We start from the raw sequence: 18,905 nt of genomic DNA, 5'->3' as shown, positions 1-18,905 counted from the left end.
TGCTGAAGTTCTTATTCTAGCTTTGACACTAACTCCCTCTGTCTCTTTGGGCAAATCCACTGAACTTCCCTGTCTGTTTCCTCATCTCTAGAATGGTGGTGGGGGTACTTAGTTGAGATTTATTAGCTAAAATCTGGCATGCCTTACTTTCTAGCAAAGTGTGTGTACGTAAAGTCAATGTCTGCCCCTTTCACTTACGTCTTGTTTTCTATTGGGTAAATATTGCTTTTCTTACATCTTTTGGATACTGTTGAAATTCACATGTATTCTCTTCTATCCTGCACACCCGGATACATCAGAACATACACACAGTATCAAGCGCCCTGGAACTGTCCGCTGATGGACTAAATGCATTACGAGACCTTGATACATATTGTGGGGCCTATAGAAATAACGGCTTTTATTTACTTCAACTTCTCATGACTGAAATGGTGAATTTTAAAATATAGAATGCTCCTCAGATGGTTGTAGCTGTTTTAAAGGAAGTCAGTTTTGGACCTTAGCTTTTGATGCATCACTCTGAAATATGTAGGTCTCAGAAGTTTGCTTTTGGCAATAGGTCTAAAAGGATCAAAAATAAGTTGGGGGAGAATTAAAGGGCTAAGTCAGTGATACTCAGACTGAGGCTCTTGAGCGGCAAGTGGCTCTTTAATGCGTCTCCTGCAGCTCTTTGCAGCACATGCTATGAAAACACTCTGTGTTTGAATCTATAGCACTATAGTAAATTAAACAGTGAATTTACACTGCTGTGGCTCTTTTTGGTAAACCTGATCCCTAATTTGGCTCCAGAACCACTGAGGTCGGAGTATCAGTGGGCTAAGTGACTCAGCAGTGCCTAGGACCTTCCAGACTCTTTCTGCTCACTCTTCACTTGCTAGAAATGTGCCAACAGATCCAGTTCCTTTTGTCCATTTTCTACATCATTGATTGCTACGTTACCGGCTATGGAATTGCAAACAGCTATTAACCCTTCTAGGCAAGGGTAGCTATATCGAGTCACTGTATTGCTACGCTAAGTGAATTGAATTTTACACTCTCCCTGATGACAGCTCCTTGATTATTTTGGCCCCCACTTCTCTTTAGATCAGGGGTAGGCAACCTATGGCATGCGTGCCAAAGGCGGCACACGAGCTGATTTTCAGCGGCACTCACACTGCCCGGGTCCTGGCCACCGGTCCGGGGGGCTCTGCATTTTAATTTAATTTTAAATGAAGCTTCTTAAACATTTAAAAAACCTTATTTACTTTACATACAACAATAGTTTAGTTATATACACCTCTACCCCTATATAACGGTGTCCTCGGGAGCCAAAAAATCTTACCGTGTTATAGGTGAAACCGTGTTATATCGAACTTGCTTTGATCCGCCAGAGTGCATAGCCCCCCCCCCCCCCCAGCACTGCTTTACCGCGTTATAGCCAAATTTGTGTTATATCAGGTCACATTATATCGGGGTAGAGGTGTATTTTGGGGGGAGGGATAGCTCAGTGGTTTGAGCATTGGCCTGCTAAACCCAGGGTTGTGAGTTCAATCCTTGAGGAGGGATAGCTCAGTGGTTTGAGCATTGGCCTGCTAAACCCAGGGTTGTGAGTTCAATCCTTGAAGGGGCCATTTAGGGAACTGGGGTAAAAGTCTGTCTGAAGACTGGTCCTGCTTTGAGCAGGGGGTTGGACTAGATGACCTTCTGAGGTCCCTTCCAACCCTAATCTTCTATGATTCTATTATAGACTTATAGAAAGAGACCTTCTAAAAATGTTAAAGTATGACTGGCACACGAAACCTTAAATGAGTGACTAAATGAAGACTCGGCACAGCACTGCTGACAGGTTGCCGACCCCTGCTTTAGATGTTTGAATTTCTAAGTAGACCATGTATTTATGTTGAACTGATGAATGAGATGTACTGTAGCTTGGGTGTTTGGTGCCTGTGAGCTCTTCCTCCCCCTTCCTCCTCCCCTTGTGCTAATCTCACTTACCTTGTTGTTATCCCTGCCTTCTGGTTAGTGACCTAGCAAAGGGAGGAGGGAGCAGCATGCACTCATTGAGCTTTGGTGCATGCACTAATATCTCATCTGTCAGACTGGATCAGATAACTGAAAGTCATCCTGTTGCCAGCAGGCTGTTGGAATTGCTCTGTGACAGGACAGAATGAGCCGTTAAAATAGTCCTGTGCTGGAGAACGCCAGCCTTTAGAGGAAACACAACAGTTGAGAGCATCTGCAAATGGGGAAATTCCTCTGTCTGAATAACCAAATTGGCATGTTGGCTGGCGCTCAGCCTAGTTACGGGATGGCTTTGTAGGGGAATGTTTGAAGCCAGCCAGCTTGCCTCTAAAACACACCCAGCTCTCACTCTCCATCCCTGCAAACATTGTGATTGGCTCCGTCTTGTAGATAGGGAAATGAAGGCCCGAAGGGTTGATGACTTTTCCCAAAGTCACATAGTGAGTCAGTGGCAGAGCCAAGCAAGGAACCTGGCAGTTGTGACTACTTGTCCCCTAACCACTAGATCACATTCTGGGATGTCCATGTAGTTTTGGGGATGTGGGGAGTTTTACAGCATAGGCACTGACGAGAAGGGCAGGGGAAGCCACCTCATCTGAGACTCGGACTTGCATCAGGGTGGTTTGACTCCTTTCTTGAGTGCGTTCTGTGGTTGTATGAGCACAGCCGAAGCTGTACTGGAAATCAGTGACCTCTTCTCCTTGGCTATAATACAGATGAAATTACGCGACATGGTTATTGTTGGCACACGTTGAACAGGGCCTTTGAGAATGTTCATGGGGGCAGGATCACTTTTGGGGTAACTTGAGGTGCATCTACAATGTGATTTTCCTCTCCTTCCCTGAGGGACAGCATAGGGCTCATGGACTTCAGTCTTCAGGTCTAGGGGTCTGATTCCCTGTAGTGACATTCCTCCTAATTCATGATCATGCTCCCTGCCTCCCCTCTGCTGACTAAAGAAATGTGGCAATTACAGCAATTGCTGCCGTGGGAAAGTAACACTAGGAAATATTTAATGCATATTTAGCTGCTTTTCATGTAGTTGGTAGCTAGAAATAGGAAAAGCCAGCCCAGCATCATGTGACCGGGGGCCATGCTTTGGGACCCACAGCTCTAGGCGTTAGTTCTTTTCAGAAGGGGAGCTGAAGAATAGACTCTACCCTTTTTCTGGACTAGAACATACTGTTGTAGGCCTAACTGACCTCAGTGCCCGTGGAATCCTCCTCTTTGCTGTGGTCCATGAACAGCATCCAGAATTCTTCCTTGTTTATAGCATCAAACGCTTAACAGTGTGTCCATATGTTCATATTATCCTGCAGCCCAAGCATCTGTTGGTCTTGCTGATGCAGGCCATTCCCCTCTGCCAAGCAGAACTAGTCTGTGAGACATCTACTGAACGTAGTTTTAATACCCTGAATAAGCCTGTACTTCCAGCTGTAAATCTCTATCTGGGGAGAAGACACCTGCTGGTGGTTTGGGCAGTCCCTGTGTTAACTGTAGCTATTACATCATGTGCCTGCGGGAGCTGGGCAGAGCCTGGACATTCCTGTGACTCTATTGAGTTGTGCTGTTGTTGCTGAGCTTGTTTGAACAAGGTGGAGAGTTCATTCCGTCACCTGTTCTCAAAAGCCAAGTGACTCAGGCAGGTGGAAAACCAAATCATCTGGTAAACATGTAAATTACCAGGGCTTTGAAATTCAATTGTGTAGCAGGGTGGGTGTTACAGATGCTGTTAAAATGTTAGCAGGATATTTACAGGGCAAGTAACCCTGCTAGCTCTCACTTCTCTGAAGCAGGAGTTGGAAATTAGAACTGCACATGGAAAGTGGTTGGAAGAACAGCCACTTAGGGCTTAGCTACACTGGAGAGTTACAGCGCTGGTGGTGGCTTTACAGTGCTGTAACTTACTCCCCGTCCACACTGGCAAGGCACATATAGCGCTGTATCTCCCTGGCTACAGCACTGGTTGTACTCCACCTCGACAAGGGGAATAAAGAAACAGCGCTGGTGCTGCAGCGCTGGAGCGCCAGTGTAAACAGTCATTAATCTTACTACGCTGTAACTGACCTCCGGAATTTTCCCATAATGCTTTTAAGTAAAGATAACACTCTTTGTTTTGTTGTGATGCCTCTCTTTGGTTTTGGGGCTCCCGGAGCTGCTTATCTAAAAAACAAGCACAGCTACTGTTTGCTCGAGCAGAGGCAGGCAGGGGGATGAATGTCCACAGCTAGTGTTTGCTTGAGGAGAGAAGCAGCACAGCTTGGGGGCGGGGGGATCCGTTTCGGAGCAGCTGCTTATCTGGTCTCTGAGGAAAAAACCAAAAGGCTATTTGCATTTAGTGAATGAGAGACGGGTGGGGGAAGGGGTCGGAACTTGCAAGGCAGGGAGCTGTCACTGTTATCCACTCTCTCTCCCCCACACTCCCTGTCACACTCCACCCCACCCACCTCTTTTGAAAAGCACGTTGCAGCCACTTGAACGCTGGGATAGGTGCCCATAATGCACCACTCCCAACACCGCTGCAAATGCTGCAAACGTGGCCACACTGCAGCGCTGGTAGCTGTCAGTGTGGCCACACTCCAGCGCTTTCCCTACACAGCTGTACGAAGACAGCTTTAAGTCCCAGTGCTGTACAGCTGCAAGTGTAGCCAACCTCTAGAGTTTTGTTTCTTAAAGCACTTTAACTCTTTGAGTATTTGTATTTAATTTTCTTGCATCGTGATTCGTGGGTGGCTTGAATTTGGAACAGACTCCAAGTCAGCCCTAGTGGTCATGTACTTTATTTGGAGAAGGAGCTGCACAAATAATTTTTTTGGAAGAGGAAGGGATATAAGGGTCTGGGCCCAGAGATGGTAGATTCGATGGTGTGGTTGGAAGTTGCTCTCATTTCAGTTGTCAATCTTCTCTTGATGATGGATGAAGACCAAATCTCCATGTTGTTTCTGTAGATCTGACAGCTGCCTTTGATACTGATACCCCTGAAATGTCGACATGTCTGCAGACTCTAGAAGTGATAGAGACCCAGCGGTTATCAAACTGTGGGTTGGGACCCCATTTTAATGGGGTTACCAGGGCCAGCATTAGACTTGCTGGGACCCAGGGCTGAAGCCCGTGCTCCACCCCCATGTGGGGCAGTGAGGCTTGGGCTGTGGGCCCCTCTGTCCTTCCCCCAGGGCAATGGGGGCTCAGGCTCTCTCCCCGCTTCCCTGGGGTCATGTACTAACTTTGTTGTCAGATGGGGTCACGGTGCAATGAAGTTTGAGAACCCTGTAGACAGAGGCCAGCACTAGAGCAGGGATCCCCAACGTGGTGCCCATGGGCGACATGGCGCCCGCCGGGGCGTCTAAGTGTGCCCACGTACTGGCCAGCGGACAAGCATCTGCCAAAATGCTGCTGACAAGCAGTGTCATCCAGAGGTGTCGCTGCCGAAATGCCACCGATTTTCAGCGGCGATGCCTCTGGATGCCGCTGCTTGTCGGCGGTATTTCGGCGGCAACGCCTATTGACATTGCCGCTTGTCGACGGCATTTCGGCAGATGCTCGTCCGCCGCCATGGTTCTCTGTGGCGCCAGACGAAAAAGGTGGGGGACCACTGCACTAGAGTATCTACATGATTGAGTGGCTCTCTGCTTTTCTGTAGGAGAAGCTGGAAACAGCATTGGACAATTGCTTATCTCCCCAGAGACGATGCTGCAGGTTCATGTCTCCTGTTCAATGTGCATGCAAGGCTGCTAAGAGTTAGTGTGAGGGTCTGGGTTGCACCATTGCTGTTTTAAATGTCAGGCACTGGATTTATTTTTGTCCAGATGGGCTAAAGGGGGCACTTTCAATTCCAATACTTGGTGGAGCCCATGTTGTTCAGGGAGGGAGAGAGATTGGGGGAGAAGGTAAGTGTCCGTCCACCTGCCCTCTCTAGTTTAAACCATCTCTTTTGTGAGGTGTCTGTTTTTGTATGATCACTGTAACCCATTAAACACCCAGCTGCTAAAAACTGAAGGGAGGAAACTAAACTTGGAGAAATTGACTCCCTCATTAACGCCCTGCACACCCAAGAGCCCTGATACATCCCTGGGCCCAGTGGGAAATAGAGGTCTAAGTTCCCCCACTTGCTATTCTCAGTGGCTCAGTGTCAGAAAAGCACAGTAAACTGAAGCAATTTTTAATGTATAGTTCCTTGATCAGTGTTTGTGTACCCCATTAGTTCATATCAGTGATACAAAGCATTGCTCTCCAGCCCAGTCAGGTTACAGGATACCCATCTGTGAAGTCCTGTCAGGCTGATAACTGTTTTTTAACTTGATTTTGACACAACTTTATCAATTGCATGCAGGTGATTGGCATGATGTGGCTCAAGGCTGGGGAGTCTCATCGGTTGCCAGGACTAGAGGTGTTTTGGGACCAGTACAAAAGCTTTCAGGGCTTGTAACCTCTTCCAGTCACTGGCCCCAGAAGAGAAACTTTCAGTCATTGGTGCGACTGCCAGAGGCATGCCTCTAAAAACATTGCAACTGATTCTCCAAAGTGCCTTAGATACCAAAGTAGAAGAGACGCATGGCAGGTGTAACAAAGCGCAGGCATGTACTGGAGACAACCTCAAAGGAAGTTAGATATAAAGAGACATACAGCAGAGGTGATCAAGGAATACCCAGCATATCTCCCAGCTAGAAACAGCCCACAGGGGTGTACCATAAGGCAGGTGATCAATCAGCTTCAACGTGGAGGAGACCCCGTGAAATCTCCAGGTCCCAGCGTTCACTGCTCTCCATTGGTGCAAGTAGTCTCCCTGGGCAGCAGCTACGCATTAAAGATGAGGGATGTTCTGGGGCTGGTGACCTCTGTCATATTTCTTGGCAGTGGGCTAGTGATTTTTATATGCACATGTGATTCGGGGCCTAAACAACTCAAGGCTCCCTGTTTAATGGGAAGTAAAAATTGGGAGTTGAGGAGCAGAACCAAGCCCAGAGCTCCCAGTACGCGGAGTTCATTTTCCAGGCTCTAAGAGGCTGGGACGTTTTGTTCTGAACAAGCAGAGTTATTTCTGTAGCTTTCCTAGCAGGGTGGAGGATCCTGCTGCTCTGCCAGCCCAAGCGATCCACTGGAGCAGCAGCTCACAGGATATATTTAGCCCTTGATGGCTTGTGTGAGGCTTGTGTAACATGACGCTGCAATACAGCCTTGCTTGGAATCTGTGTGGTTTACATAAAAAAGGAAAAACGTGTCTCCAGTGTTCAGCTGAGCATAAATCTGCCTGTTCTGTGAATACAAGACTCCTCTATTCATATGAGGAGGCCTTCTCTGCAGCTGCTGAAATGGGGACTTTCACATGTGCCCTGTGGTTTTCCCATCCAGTGCACAGGTGCTTTTCTTGGCTCTGGCTGGCAGGAATCTTGAATCTGATTGTGCAGAAGGCAGGTCTTTACTTGGTTTGGGTCCCTTTCCCAGTCTCCCTATGCCTTGAGACTTTAGCTATCCATTTCTAGATGTGGAATCAGGAGTGTTCAGACCCTCCAGGGCTTAGTTTTCCTGTGCATGCTGGCATAGGCTCTGTACCCAGAGTCATAGAATATTAGGTTGGGAAGAGACCTTGGGAGGTCATCTAGTCCAACCCCCTGCTCAAAGCAGGACCAACACCAACTAAATCATCCCAGCCAGGGCTTTGACAAGCCGGGCCTTAAAAACCTCTAAGGATGGAGATTCCACCACCTCCCTAGGTAACCCATTCCAGTGCTTCACCACACCCCTAGTGAAATAGTGTTTCCTAATATCCAACCTAGACCTCCCCCACTGCAACTTGAGACCGTTGCTCCTTGTTCTATCATCTGCTACCACTGAGAACAGCCTAGCTCCATCCTCTTTGGAACCTCCCTTCAGCTAGTCGAAGATTGCTGTCAAATCCCCCCTCACGGTTCTCTTTTGCAGACTAAATAACCCCAGTTCCCTCAGCCTCGCCTCATAAGTCATGTGCCCCAGCCCCCTAATCATTTTTGTTGCCCTCCGCTGGATTCTCTCCAATTTGTCCACATCCCTTCTATAATGGGGGGACCAAAACTGGATGCGATGTTCCAGGTGTGACCTCACCAGTGCTGAATAGAGGGGAATAATTGCTTCCCTCAATCTGCTGGCAATGCTCCTACTAATACAGCCCAATATGCTGTTGGCCTTCTTGGCAACGAGGGCACACTGCTGACTCATATCCAGTTTCTTGTCCACTGTAATCCCCAGGTCCTTTTCTGCAGAACTTCTGCTTAGCCAGTTGGTCCCCAGCCTGTAGCAATGCATGGGATTATTTTTTCTGCACTTGTCCTTGTTGAACCTAATCAGATTTTTTGGCCCAGTCCTCCAATTTGTCTAGGTGACTCTGGACCCTATCCCTACCCTCCAGTGTATCTACCTCTCCCCCCAGTTTAGTGTCATCTGCAAACTTGCTGAAGGTGCAGTCAGTCCCACCATCCAGATTATTGATCAAGATGTTGAACAAAACCGGCCCCAGGACCAACCCCTGGGGCACTCTGCTTGATACCGGCTGGCAACTAGACATCGAGCCGTTGATCACTGCCCGTTGAGCCCGACAATCTAGCCAGCTTTCTATTCACCTTATAGTCCATTAATCCAGTCCACACTTTTTTAACTTGCTGGCAAGAATACTGTGGGAGGCCATATTAAAAGCTTTGCTGAAGTCAAGATATATCACTTCCACCACTTTCCGCATATCCACAAATCCAGTTATCTCGTCATAGAAGGCAATCAGGTTAGTCAGGCATGACTTGCCCTTGGTGAATCCATATCGCCTGTTCCTGATCATCTTCCTCTCCTCCAAGTGCTTCAAAATGGATTCCTTGAGGACCTGCTCCATGATTTTGCCAGGGACTGAAGTGAGGCTGATTGGTCCGTAGTTCCCTGGGTTCTCTTTCTTTCCTGGGGCACTATATTTGCCTTTTTCCAATCATCCAGGACCTCCCCCGATGGCCACGCATTTTCAAAGATAGTGGCCAATGCCTCTGCCATCACATCAGCCAACTCCCTCAGCACTCTTGGATGCATTAGATCTGGACCCATGGATTTGTGCACATCCAGCTTATCTAAATAGTCCTTAACCTGTTCTTTCACCAGTGAGGGCTGCTCACCTCCTCCCCATACTGTGTTGCCTAATGCAGCAGTCTGGGAGCTGCTCTTGTCTGTGAAGACCAAGCCAAAAAAACATTGAGTACTTCAGCTTTTTCCACATCATGTGTCACTAGTTTGCCTCCCTCCCCTCAGTAAGGGTCCCACACTTTCCCATACCACCTTCTTGTTGCTAACATACCTGTAGAAACCCTTCTTGTTACCCTTCACATCCCTTGCTAGCTGCAACTCCAATTGTGCCTTTGCCTTCCTGATTACATGCCTGCATGCTCGAGCAATATTTTTATACTCCTCCCTAGTCATCTGTCCAAATTTCCACTTCTTGTAAGCTTCCTTTTTGAGTTTAAGCTCACCGAAGATTTCACTCTTAAGCCAAGCTGGTCGCCTGCCATATTTGCTATTCTTTCTGCACTTCGAGATGGTTTGTTCCTGCTCCCTCAGTAAGGCTTCTTTAAAATACAGCCAGATCTTCTGGACTCCTTGCCCCCTCATATTAGCTTCCCAGGGGATCCTGCTCATCAGTTCCCGAAGGGAGTTAAAGTCTGCTTTTCTGAAGTCCAGGCTCCGTATTTTGCTACGATCCTTTCTTCCTTTTGTGAGGACCCTGAACTCAACCATCTCATGGTCACTGCTGCCCAGATTGCCACCCACTTCTACTTCCCCTGTCAATTCTTCCCTGTTTGTGAGCAGCAGGTCAGGAGGAGCATGGCCCCTAGTCGGTTGCTCCAGCACTTGTACCAGGAAGTTGTCTCCAAGACTCTCCAAAAACTTCCTGGATTGTATGTGCGTTGCTTTATTGCTCTCCCAGCAGATGTCAGGGTGATTGAAGTCCCCCATTAGAACCAGGGCCTATGATCTGGAAACTTCAGTTAGTTGTCCAAAAAAAGCTCCATCTACGTCATCCTTCTGATCTGGTGGTCTGTAGCACACGCCCACCACAACATCACCTTTGTTGCTCTCGCCTCTAAACTTAACCCAAAGACTCTCAACAGGCTTTTCTCCAGTTTCATGCTGGAGCTCTGAGCACTCATACCGCTCTCTTACATACAATGCAACTCCTCCACCTTTCCTCCTGTACCTGTCCTTTCTGAACAGTTTATATCCATCCATGACAGTGCTCCAGTCATGTGAACTGCCCCGCCAAGTTTCTGTTATTCCAATCACATCATAGTTCCTTGATTGTGCCAGGACTTCCAATTCTTCCTGCTTGTTTCCCAGGCTTCTTGCGTTCATGTACATGCACCCAAGATAACTATCCGATTGCCCTACTTTCTCAGTATGAATCAGGAGGCTTCCCATCTTGTACCCTCCTCCTTGTGTTTCTTCCCAGTATCCCACTCCCCCACTTACCTCTGGGTTTAGCTCACCATCCCCCGGCGAACCTAGTTTAAAGCCCTCCTCACTAGGTTAGCAGCCTGCCTGTGAAGATGCTCTTCCCTCTCTTTGTTAGGTGGATCCCATCTCTTCCTAGCAGTCCTTCTTCCCAGAACAACATCCCATGGTCGAAGAATCCAAAGTCCTCTCTCCGACACCACCTGCGTAACCATGCATTCACCTCCACAATTTGACAGTCCCTACCTGGGCCTTTTCCTTCAACAGGGAGGATGGACGAGAACACGACCTGCATCTCAAACTCCTTTATCCTTCTTCCCAAAGCCACGTAGCATGCAGTGATCTGCTAAAGATCATTCTTAGAAGTATCATTGGTGCCCACATGGAGAAGTAGGAAGGGGTAGTGGTCCGAGGTCTTGATCGGTCTCAGCAAACACTCCGTCACATCCTGGATTCTAGCTCCAGGGAAGCAGCACACTTCTCAAGTCTCCTGGTCTGGTCGACAGATGGATGACTCTGTTCCCCTTAGGAGGGAGTCCCTGACCACGCCCACCCGTCTCCTCCTCCTGGGAGTGGTGGTCGTGGAACCCCCATCCCTAGGACGATGCATCCCATGCCTTCCGGCCGACAGAGTCTCCTTCTGACTCTTTCCCTCAAAGGGCTCTTCCAAATCCTTCTCCACAGTAGTACCTGTGCAGAGAGCCTGAAAATGGTTGTGCACCTCTATCTGCATTGGGGGTACATAGGTTCTCCTCTTTCTTCCTCTGGAGGTCACGTGCTGCCAATATTCTTCCCTGCTCTGCTCTGCAGTCTCTGATTCTTCAGCACATTTTGCTTCCAGAACCAAACACTGACACTTCTATCCAGAAAATCTTTGTTTTCTCTGAGGCAAGCCAGGGTTGATACTTGGTTCTCTAGTCCTCTGACCTTCTCTTTCAATATGCAAACCAGCTTGCACTTCAAACAGACAAAGTCACTTCTGTCCTATGGGAGAAAGACAAACATGGCACATTCTGAGCAGGTCACAATAGCTGAGCATTCACTATCCATGTCTTCCTTCTAAGAGGCTCTCAGATGTTGTATGTACTGCTCCCAGGAGCCTGAAAGGCAGAAACACTGTGCGAACTACCAGGAAAACTCCCTCTGTTTGCCTGTCCTCTGTTTGCTGTCCTAGGCTGTCAAATTGTTGTGCCCCTTCTGTTTAATGTTTGGCTGTTCACTGATCACAGTTGGGATGGCAGAGGGGAGAGCTAATGTTTGTCCTTACCTGGCAGTCCAGCTGTACAGATTGTATTACGTGGGTAGTCTTCTCTTTGCTTTCCTCTGTGCTGTGTCCTGTTGGCACTGCTTCCCTGTGTTCTGTACATTCTAGTAAGTGAATACATCTCTGGATTTGCACCAAAAACATTTGGGCTCTGCGTCAGAGACCTTGCGCCACTTTATCTACAGAAACAGCCTGATAATGATAATGAGACTCCTTTCTCAATGTCCCCAAACTCGGGAGGGGCGGGGGAGAAGAGATTTATGCTTTGCATTCAAGTTGGCGTTTCTGAAGTGCCTGCTGGCAGCAGCTCTGAGCATCTGACTAGAGTTGGTCATGCCGCTTTAAACAGCGTAATTCATTTCTCTTGAATAATATCCTCCTCCTTTGATTGTTAAACCAGCGGAATAGCTGATTGGAAACTGGTTTTTCCTGCATTGGGCTCTTTTTTTGCCGTGCTACTTGTAACTTACAAACTTTGCCACCAGTTCATAGCCAGACAGAATCTTTTTCCCCCGTGGGACTGTTCAGACCCTTCTCTGAGTGAGTCACAGTAGGGGCCTGGCCTCTGTTACACCTGCCACAGTGAATCTTTCTCATTTCCTTCTTCTCCGTGCAGCCCAGGCCTCTCCCTCCTTTGCAGAGGCAGAAGGTGCATTTCTCAGCTGAGTGTCTTGTATGGCCCTTGTGAATTACTGCTGTATCATTTATCTGCGATGTGTCTATGCTTGCTTAAATCCCAAGAGTATGTTAAGGTATGAGGCTACAGATAAAGCAATGATGAGGCAGAGAATCAGGGCAGGGAAACTGCCTGTGTGTTTTAAATGACACAAAATTCCCACTTCCTGGCTTGTAAAACAAACTATTCAAGCAGGAAAATCCTGCAGCCTGATCACCCCTGCACTCCTGTGCCGTGTCAGTTCCCCAGGCAGGATCAGATGCGTTCATGTGGGGTTGGGTCACTTCAGTTCATTCTCATGCTGCTTATCTTGTCGAGGATGCTGTAGCATGGCTAGTTTGCAGGTGCAGAGGCGGTAGTGGTGTCCTGTGCTACAGTGAGTGGGGTAGAAAGGAAGAGAGGGAGATGCATGAAATTCAGGGACAAGAAAGAATCTGAAGGAGACAAGGGAAAGTGAGGGAGAGGGGTGGGAATGGCTAGAGAGGAGAAAGGAGCTGAAGGTCTCTTAGCCCATTGTTGCCTGAAAGTGTCTGGGAGGAAAGAAGAGGTCCTGCAAGAATGAAACAGAGTTATAGGAGGAGCTGTAGTAATTCTTATACTGAGGTTGTGTGACACTTCTCATTATAACTGATTAATGCCTTTGTGGAGAAGCTGGAAGCAGTCCTTTGAAACTTGGCGGGGAAGAAGTCCTGGAACTGCAGGAAGTGCCTTTTTCTTTGTCCCATTAAGTTTTGTTCTGGGGTGGCTGAGAGATCAGTAAGTGAAATAATAATTTCCCTTGTCTCACTTGCATTTGTCCGGGAACTTTTGGTAGTCTGCTGCAATACCGGAACGCACAGACGTTCCAGAGTGCCCGCCCTGCTGCAGGAACTACCATGCGGGGAACACCTGGGAGCTGCTAGAGATGCTGTAGCAGCAAGAGTTGAAGGGAGAGCTGAGCAGGGCTCCCTGTTATGTTTTGGACCCAGGACATGGCAGCAACAGTCAGTCCCCACATGGGGTGGTAGCTCCCAGAGGGGTGGGAGGAGCGGCTTGGGCCAGGCTCCCCAGCATATGGTGCCAGCAGCTCATCCCCGCACTGGGATAACAGCCCTTCCCTCACTGTCAGCTAATGCAAGTAGTCCTGTAGCTCCGGTACTCAGAGATCAGTGCTGAAGGTTCAAGCATCAAACCCTGATGCTTGGTGTCAGGGGATTGCTACATTTTTTCCTGGTGAAACTCGTTTTCAAAAACTGCATTTAAAATGTCATTTAGGTTGCAAAGTCAAGCACTAGAAAGTGCCAGATTTAAATTTTCCCATGTAACCTTCATTCTGCCCCCAGTGCATTATGATAGTTATTTGGTCTTTCCACAGGACCCGTGTCATTCACTGCACAGGCTGGATGCACAAGCTGACCAAATTAAAGTTGCACAGACAACCATAAACGGAGTGTTTCCGAACTTTTGACTGCTTGGCTTTCTTTTAACAGTACTTCTGTGGGTATTCAGTTTATACACACACAGCATGCCCTGTGCTCTCGCATTTATCTTCCTGTGCCAGAAGGCGTGAGAGAACTCAGAGTAAGTCATCTCCCAGCCTTCTGCCTAGTGTTTATCTCTGTTTGGAGTGAACACCTACCACATAGAACAGGGGTAGGCAAACGTTTTGGCCTGAGGGCCACTTCGGGGTTGCAAAACGGTATGGAGGGCTGGGTGGGGAAGGCTGTCTCCCCAAACAGCCTGGGCCCCACCCCCTGACTGCCCCCCTCAGAACCCCCGACCCATCCAACCCCCCTGCTCCTTGTCCCCTAACTGCCCCCGCCACTAACTGGCCCCTGGAACCCCACCCCTATCCAACCACCCCTCTCCCTGTCCCCTAACTGCCCCGACCCCTGACAGGCCCCCGGGACTCCCGCGCTTATCCAACCACCACCCCTGTTCCCTGTGCCCCGACCGCCCCCCCCCCCCCCGAACCTCTGCCCCATCCAGCCACTCCCTGTCCCCCGGGACCCCCTGCCCCTTATCCAGCCCCCTTACCATGCTGCTCAGAGCAGCATGTCTGGCCACCACGCTGCCTGGCCGGAGCCAGACACGCTGCTCTGCATCTGCTCAGAGCGCTGCCTGCGCGGCAGCATGGCTGTGGGGGAGGGGGGACAGCAGGGGAGGGACTCAAGGGCCGGGCAGGACGGTCCTGTGGGCCATAGTTTGCCCACCTCTGACATAGAACAATTTTGTGTTCTGATATAAGAACAGTCACATGGGCTCAGACCAAGGGTCTGTCTAGCCCAGTATCCTGTCTTCCAACAGTGGCCAGTGCCAGGTGCTTCAGAGGGAATGAAAAGAGCAGGATAATTATTGAGTGATCTGTCCCCTGTTGTCTAGTTCCAACATCTGGCAGTCAGAGGCTTAACCATCTTGGCTAATAGGTCCATCAGTGGCTATCTTCCATGAACTTTGCTAATTCTTTCTTGAACCCAGTTATACTTCTGGCCTTCACAACATTTCACAGTTATCTATAAGGCAGATCTGCACAACTCATAAAGCGGCGAGGGCCATATTACTCCAAAGAAAACAGCGGAGGGCCGAACCCTGCCCCGCCAAACCCCTCAAATCACACACACCCCCAGCGCTGCCCAGCCCCCCTGAAATACTCCACCCCACCCCCTGAAACAAACCCTCCTTCCCCATCACTGCCCCACCAAAACAGCGGTATTGAACCTTGAAAATATGTTATAGCGGGCCCCTAAGGTAGTATAATTAAGGTAAAAGAAATGTGTTTTTGCTAGTAGAATAAGATCTTCCCCCAACTTTGTAATCAGTTGCCCTGTTGAATGAATGAGGTGTGAATGAGGAAGGTGTGGAAGGCAGCACCTCCAGACAGCTGCAACCCTTGGAGAGGGGATGGGAGCCAGACCAGATCTGACTCCTCACTTGCCTCCTCAGCCCCCCACCCCCTCGGTTCGCCTCCTCAGCCCCCGCCACTGCCCGCCCACTCGCCTCCTCAGCCCCCCACCCCTCCCCCGCTCGCCTACTCACCCCCCCGCCACTGCCTGCCTGCCCCTTCAGCCCCCTCCCTCACACGCCGCTTGCCAACTCACCCCCCGCGGGCCGCACAGTGAGCCCACGTGGGCCGCATGTTGTGCAGGCCTGCTCTAAGGGATGGCCTCATCACCTCAAGAATTCTCTAATATGTCCATAAAGGTTGATTTAGGTCACTTAGGCTGCTGGTTGTTTAATCCTGGCAGCTCAGTGTCACAGCATGTAACACTCCAGAAAGCCTCAAGGGCAGAAACATCGTTTCCCCAACTCTCCCACTGGTCTGTCTGTATCCATCTGTTGTCTCTTGTCTTATATTTACACAAGGAAAATTTGCCGCTGGGGGGGCAGGACCTGTCTTTTTGCTCTCTCTGTATAGTACCCAGCACAATGGAGTTCAGGTCCAGGACTGGGGCTCCTGGGAGCTACAGTAATACTGGTAATAACATAAGAACATAAGAAAGGCCGGTCAGGGTCAAGGTCCATCTCATCTAGCCATCTGTCTACTGACAGTGAGTGCCCAATGTGCCCAGAGGGAGTGAACCTAACAGGCAATGATCAAATGATCTCTCTCTCTCTCCCCATCCATCCCTCCCTCCTCTGACAGAGGGAGGGGGGGATAACTACACTATATCCTGGCCCATCCTAGCCATGATGCTTAGACACCATTATTAATTTATCCAGTTTACTTTACAGTGTTATAGTCCTAGCCTTCATAAATAACAACTAGCACTGTTTGAAATCTTCCATTGCCTCGTTGCAGGAAGTGCTCGCTACCTAACCCATTTGCCCTCTGAGCCTCTGCCTTTCTATCTTGTGCACCTTTCCCAGAACCTGTCTCCAGAGGGTCCTTGGGCCCCGGAATGTCACTTTTGTGATGTGAAAGGCTTGTTTGCTACGAGCGGCTTCTGTCTCAGAAGCATTTGGAACAGCTTACTGCAAAATTTCTGGCTGAGGATCCAGCCCGGTCTTGCTAGGTTGAGGCTGTTGTTTTGGTTCAGGCTTTTCACTTGTTCTTCTCATGATGGTCGTGGTTCAGATTGTCATTCTCCTGCAGCAAAATTAGCCTCAGCCACCTTCTCCTTCCCCTGTTACCTCCTGGGCAGCGGATGGCTACTCTCGAGGCTTTGCCCTTTTAAAGGGGCTTAAGCTCCAGCTAGGACCAAGTCTGGAGCAGGCTGTGTAGTCCAGCATCAGTGCTGTTACCCTGCCCCATGGAGGAGAGTGTGCAGACATGTCCCTTTCCCCTAGTGCAGAGGGTGGGAATGCGGAGTGGGGGCCGAGTGCCTCAGTCCTGACCGGCTGCAGAGCACTTCAGCTAGGGTGGTGTTATCCTTGGGTGCTACAGGAGAGGAGGGAGGGAGAGTCTGAGTGATACTGTGGGGGCAGAGCACCCCAGGGCAGAATGCCCATGAAAACCAGATTCCAGCAAGCACAAGAAAATGGCATCCAATGCTGTGTCTCACTCCGAGAGCAACTGGGATGATTTACTGACCTTTGAAGTATTACATAAGCTACAGCTTCTTTAAATTGTGAAGAATTGGACCCATTTTTCATGCTTCACTGTGCTGCTTAGCTGGTCTGAGACACAAACCATAAATCCTCTTTGAGCTCACAGGGAGATAGGCCTTTGCTTGGGTGGGATGGTGCTTGGGTGGTACTCACAGAACCACGGAGAGGCCTACCATGCTGAATTTTATTTTCCTGTTTCCCTTATGCTGCTTGTTAAAGAAACCCAACCCGAAAAGAGAGACCAAGGTGTTGCCTGGCAGTCACTTTAGCTTTTAGCTGATGGCTTAGTCTCCTCTGCGGAGAGTAGTTCTGAGCAGCCCAGGCAAACTTTGCAGTGGCATTTTGCATTTCAAAACACAAGGAACCAATTATGAAAACGGTTAGTGTTCTTTGACAGGCGCTAATTGGGTTTGCTGGCATTTTCGTCTTGTAATTAGAGCCATTTAAGCACTGTGCAGTGGGCAGCATTTGTGCCATGCACACCGTCCCGCCACCCCTCCTTCACATACAAACCTCTTCCTGATGTATTGTGCATTCCTGCTGGCAGAAATGTACACTGAGGCAATGCGGTTAAAGGGAACATTGACTGTGCTAAAGACATGAATCCTGAGCTCCACATGCCCATGCTACAGGCTGTTTGGTGTCCCTGGTGTAAGGTTTGGCATCTGGCCATTGGTTTGGAGGCAGACACCTCAGTGCCAGGACCTGAGGCTGGGTCCTTGCAAGGTCCCTCTAGCAAGAATGTTTTCTCCTTGCTCTTTTAGAAATTGCCATGGTTGCACTTGTAGTGGAAAGAACCTTTTTTGAGCCTGGTCAGGTAATGAGTTGGCTGGAAGAGGTGCCTCTGCCCTTCCTCACATGCATGTTCGTGTCCCCTTCCAAGATGCTGTTAGGTCTCAAAATGTAATTGTAAACTGGGAATCGTCATCGAGCGGGTGTGTTTCTCGTGGGGTCTCGTGGGGATCGGTTCTTCGCCCTACGCTATTTAACATTTTTATCAGTGACCAGGAGGAAAACACAAAACCATCAAAGTTTGCAGATGTCACAAAAATTGGTGGAGAGGTAACTAATGAATAGGACAGGTCACTGATACAGAGCGATGTGGATCACTCAGTAAACTGGGCTCAAGCAAACAATGTTTTAATATGGCAAAATGTAAATGTATATACACCTGGGAACACAGAATATAGGCCATACTTACAGCACCGGGGATTCTATCCTGGGAGGGAGTGACCCTGAAAAACATTTCAGGGTTGTGCTTTAGCCAAAAGGGCTAATGCAATCCTTGGATGCGTAAACGGGAATCATGAGTATGAGCAGAGAGATTATGTTGTCTGTGTTGGCACTGGTGTGACTGCTGCTGGAATCCTGTGTCCAGTTCAGATGTTCACAATTCAAGAAGGATGTTGACGTATTGGAGGGGATTCAGAGAAGAGCCACAAGAATGATTAAAGGATAGAAAACATATAATGATAGACTCAAGGAGCTCAGTCTATTTAGTTTAACAAAGAGGTGGTTAAGGGATGACTCAATTACAGTCTGTAAGTACCTGCATGGAGAACAAATATTTAATAGGCTCTATTATGATATAACACAATCCAGGGGCTGGAAGCTAAAGCTAGACAAATTCAGACTGGAAATAAGGTGTAAATTTCTAACAGAGTTATAAACCATTGGAGCAACTTACTAAGGGTTGTGGTGGATTCTCCATCACTGACAAGATGAGAGGTTTTTCTAACAGATCTGCTCTAGGAATAATTTGGGGGCAGGTCTCTGGCCTGCGCTATACAAGAGGTCAGACTATGATCACAATGGTCATTCCTGGCCTTAGAATCTCTGAATCTTTGCCCGTTCTCCATCCACTAGGCTGCGTTTTGGAGGCTGCTCAGTGAGATTCTGCATCCGTTTAGCAGTACAGAGCTGTACTGACAAACCAGCTGAGCCTGGATGTTGATGAAGGAGTTTAATAGTTGGTGACCTGTT

General features: G+C 48.8%; 1 protein-coding gene and 1 long non-coding RNA gene across 3 annotated transcripts in view; one reads left to right on the top strand and one right to left on the bottom strand.

The window, feature by feature from the left end:
* RANBP10 (RAN binding protein 10) overlaps positions 1–18,905 on the top strand; it is a 143,020-nt gene that overhangs the window by 79,756 nt on the left and 44,359 nt on the right. The gene's annotated exons all lie outside the window — the stretch shown is intronic.
* LOC120384560 lies at positions 4,774–11,896 on the bottom strand. The gene is made up of 3 exons (XR_005588943.1): positions 11,723–11,896; positions 10,474–11,439; positions 4,774–5,005 (listed from the first exon to the last, which is right to left on the bottom strand). It is a non-coding gene; the product is annotated as an uncharacterized LOC120384560 (long non-coding RNA).

The sequence above is a fragment of the Mauremys reevesii genome, linkage group 16 (assembly GCF_016161935.1).
Source record: "Mauremys reevesii isolate NIE-2019 linkage group 16, ASM1616193v1, whole genome shotgun sequence".
Lineage (NCBI taxonomy): Eukaryota > Metazoa > Chordata > Testudines > Geoemydidae > Mauremys > Mauremys reevesii.
Note: the sequence above shows the minus strand (reverse complement) of the source record. Positions and strands in the feature narration are given on the sequence as shown.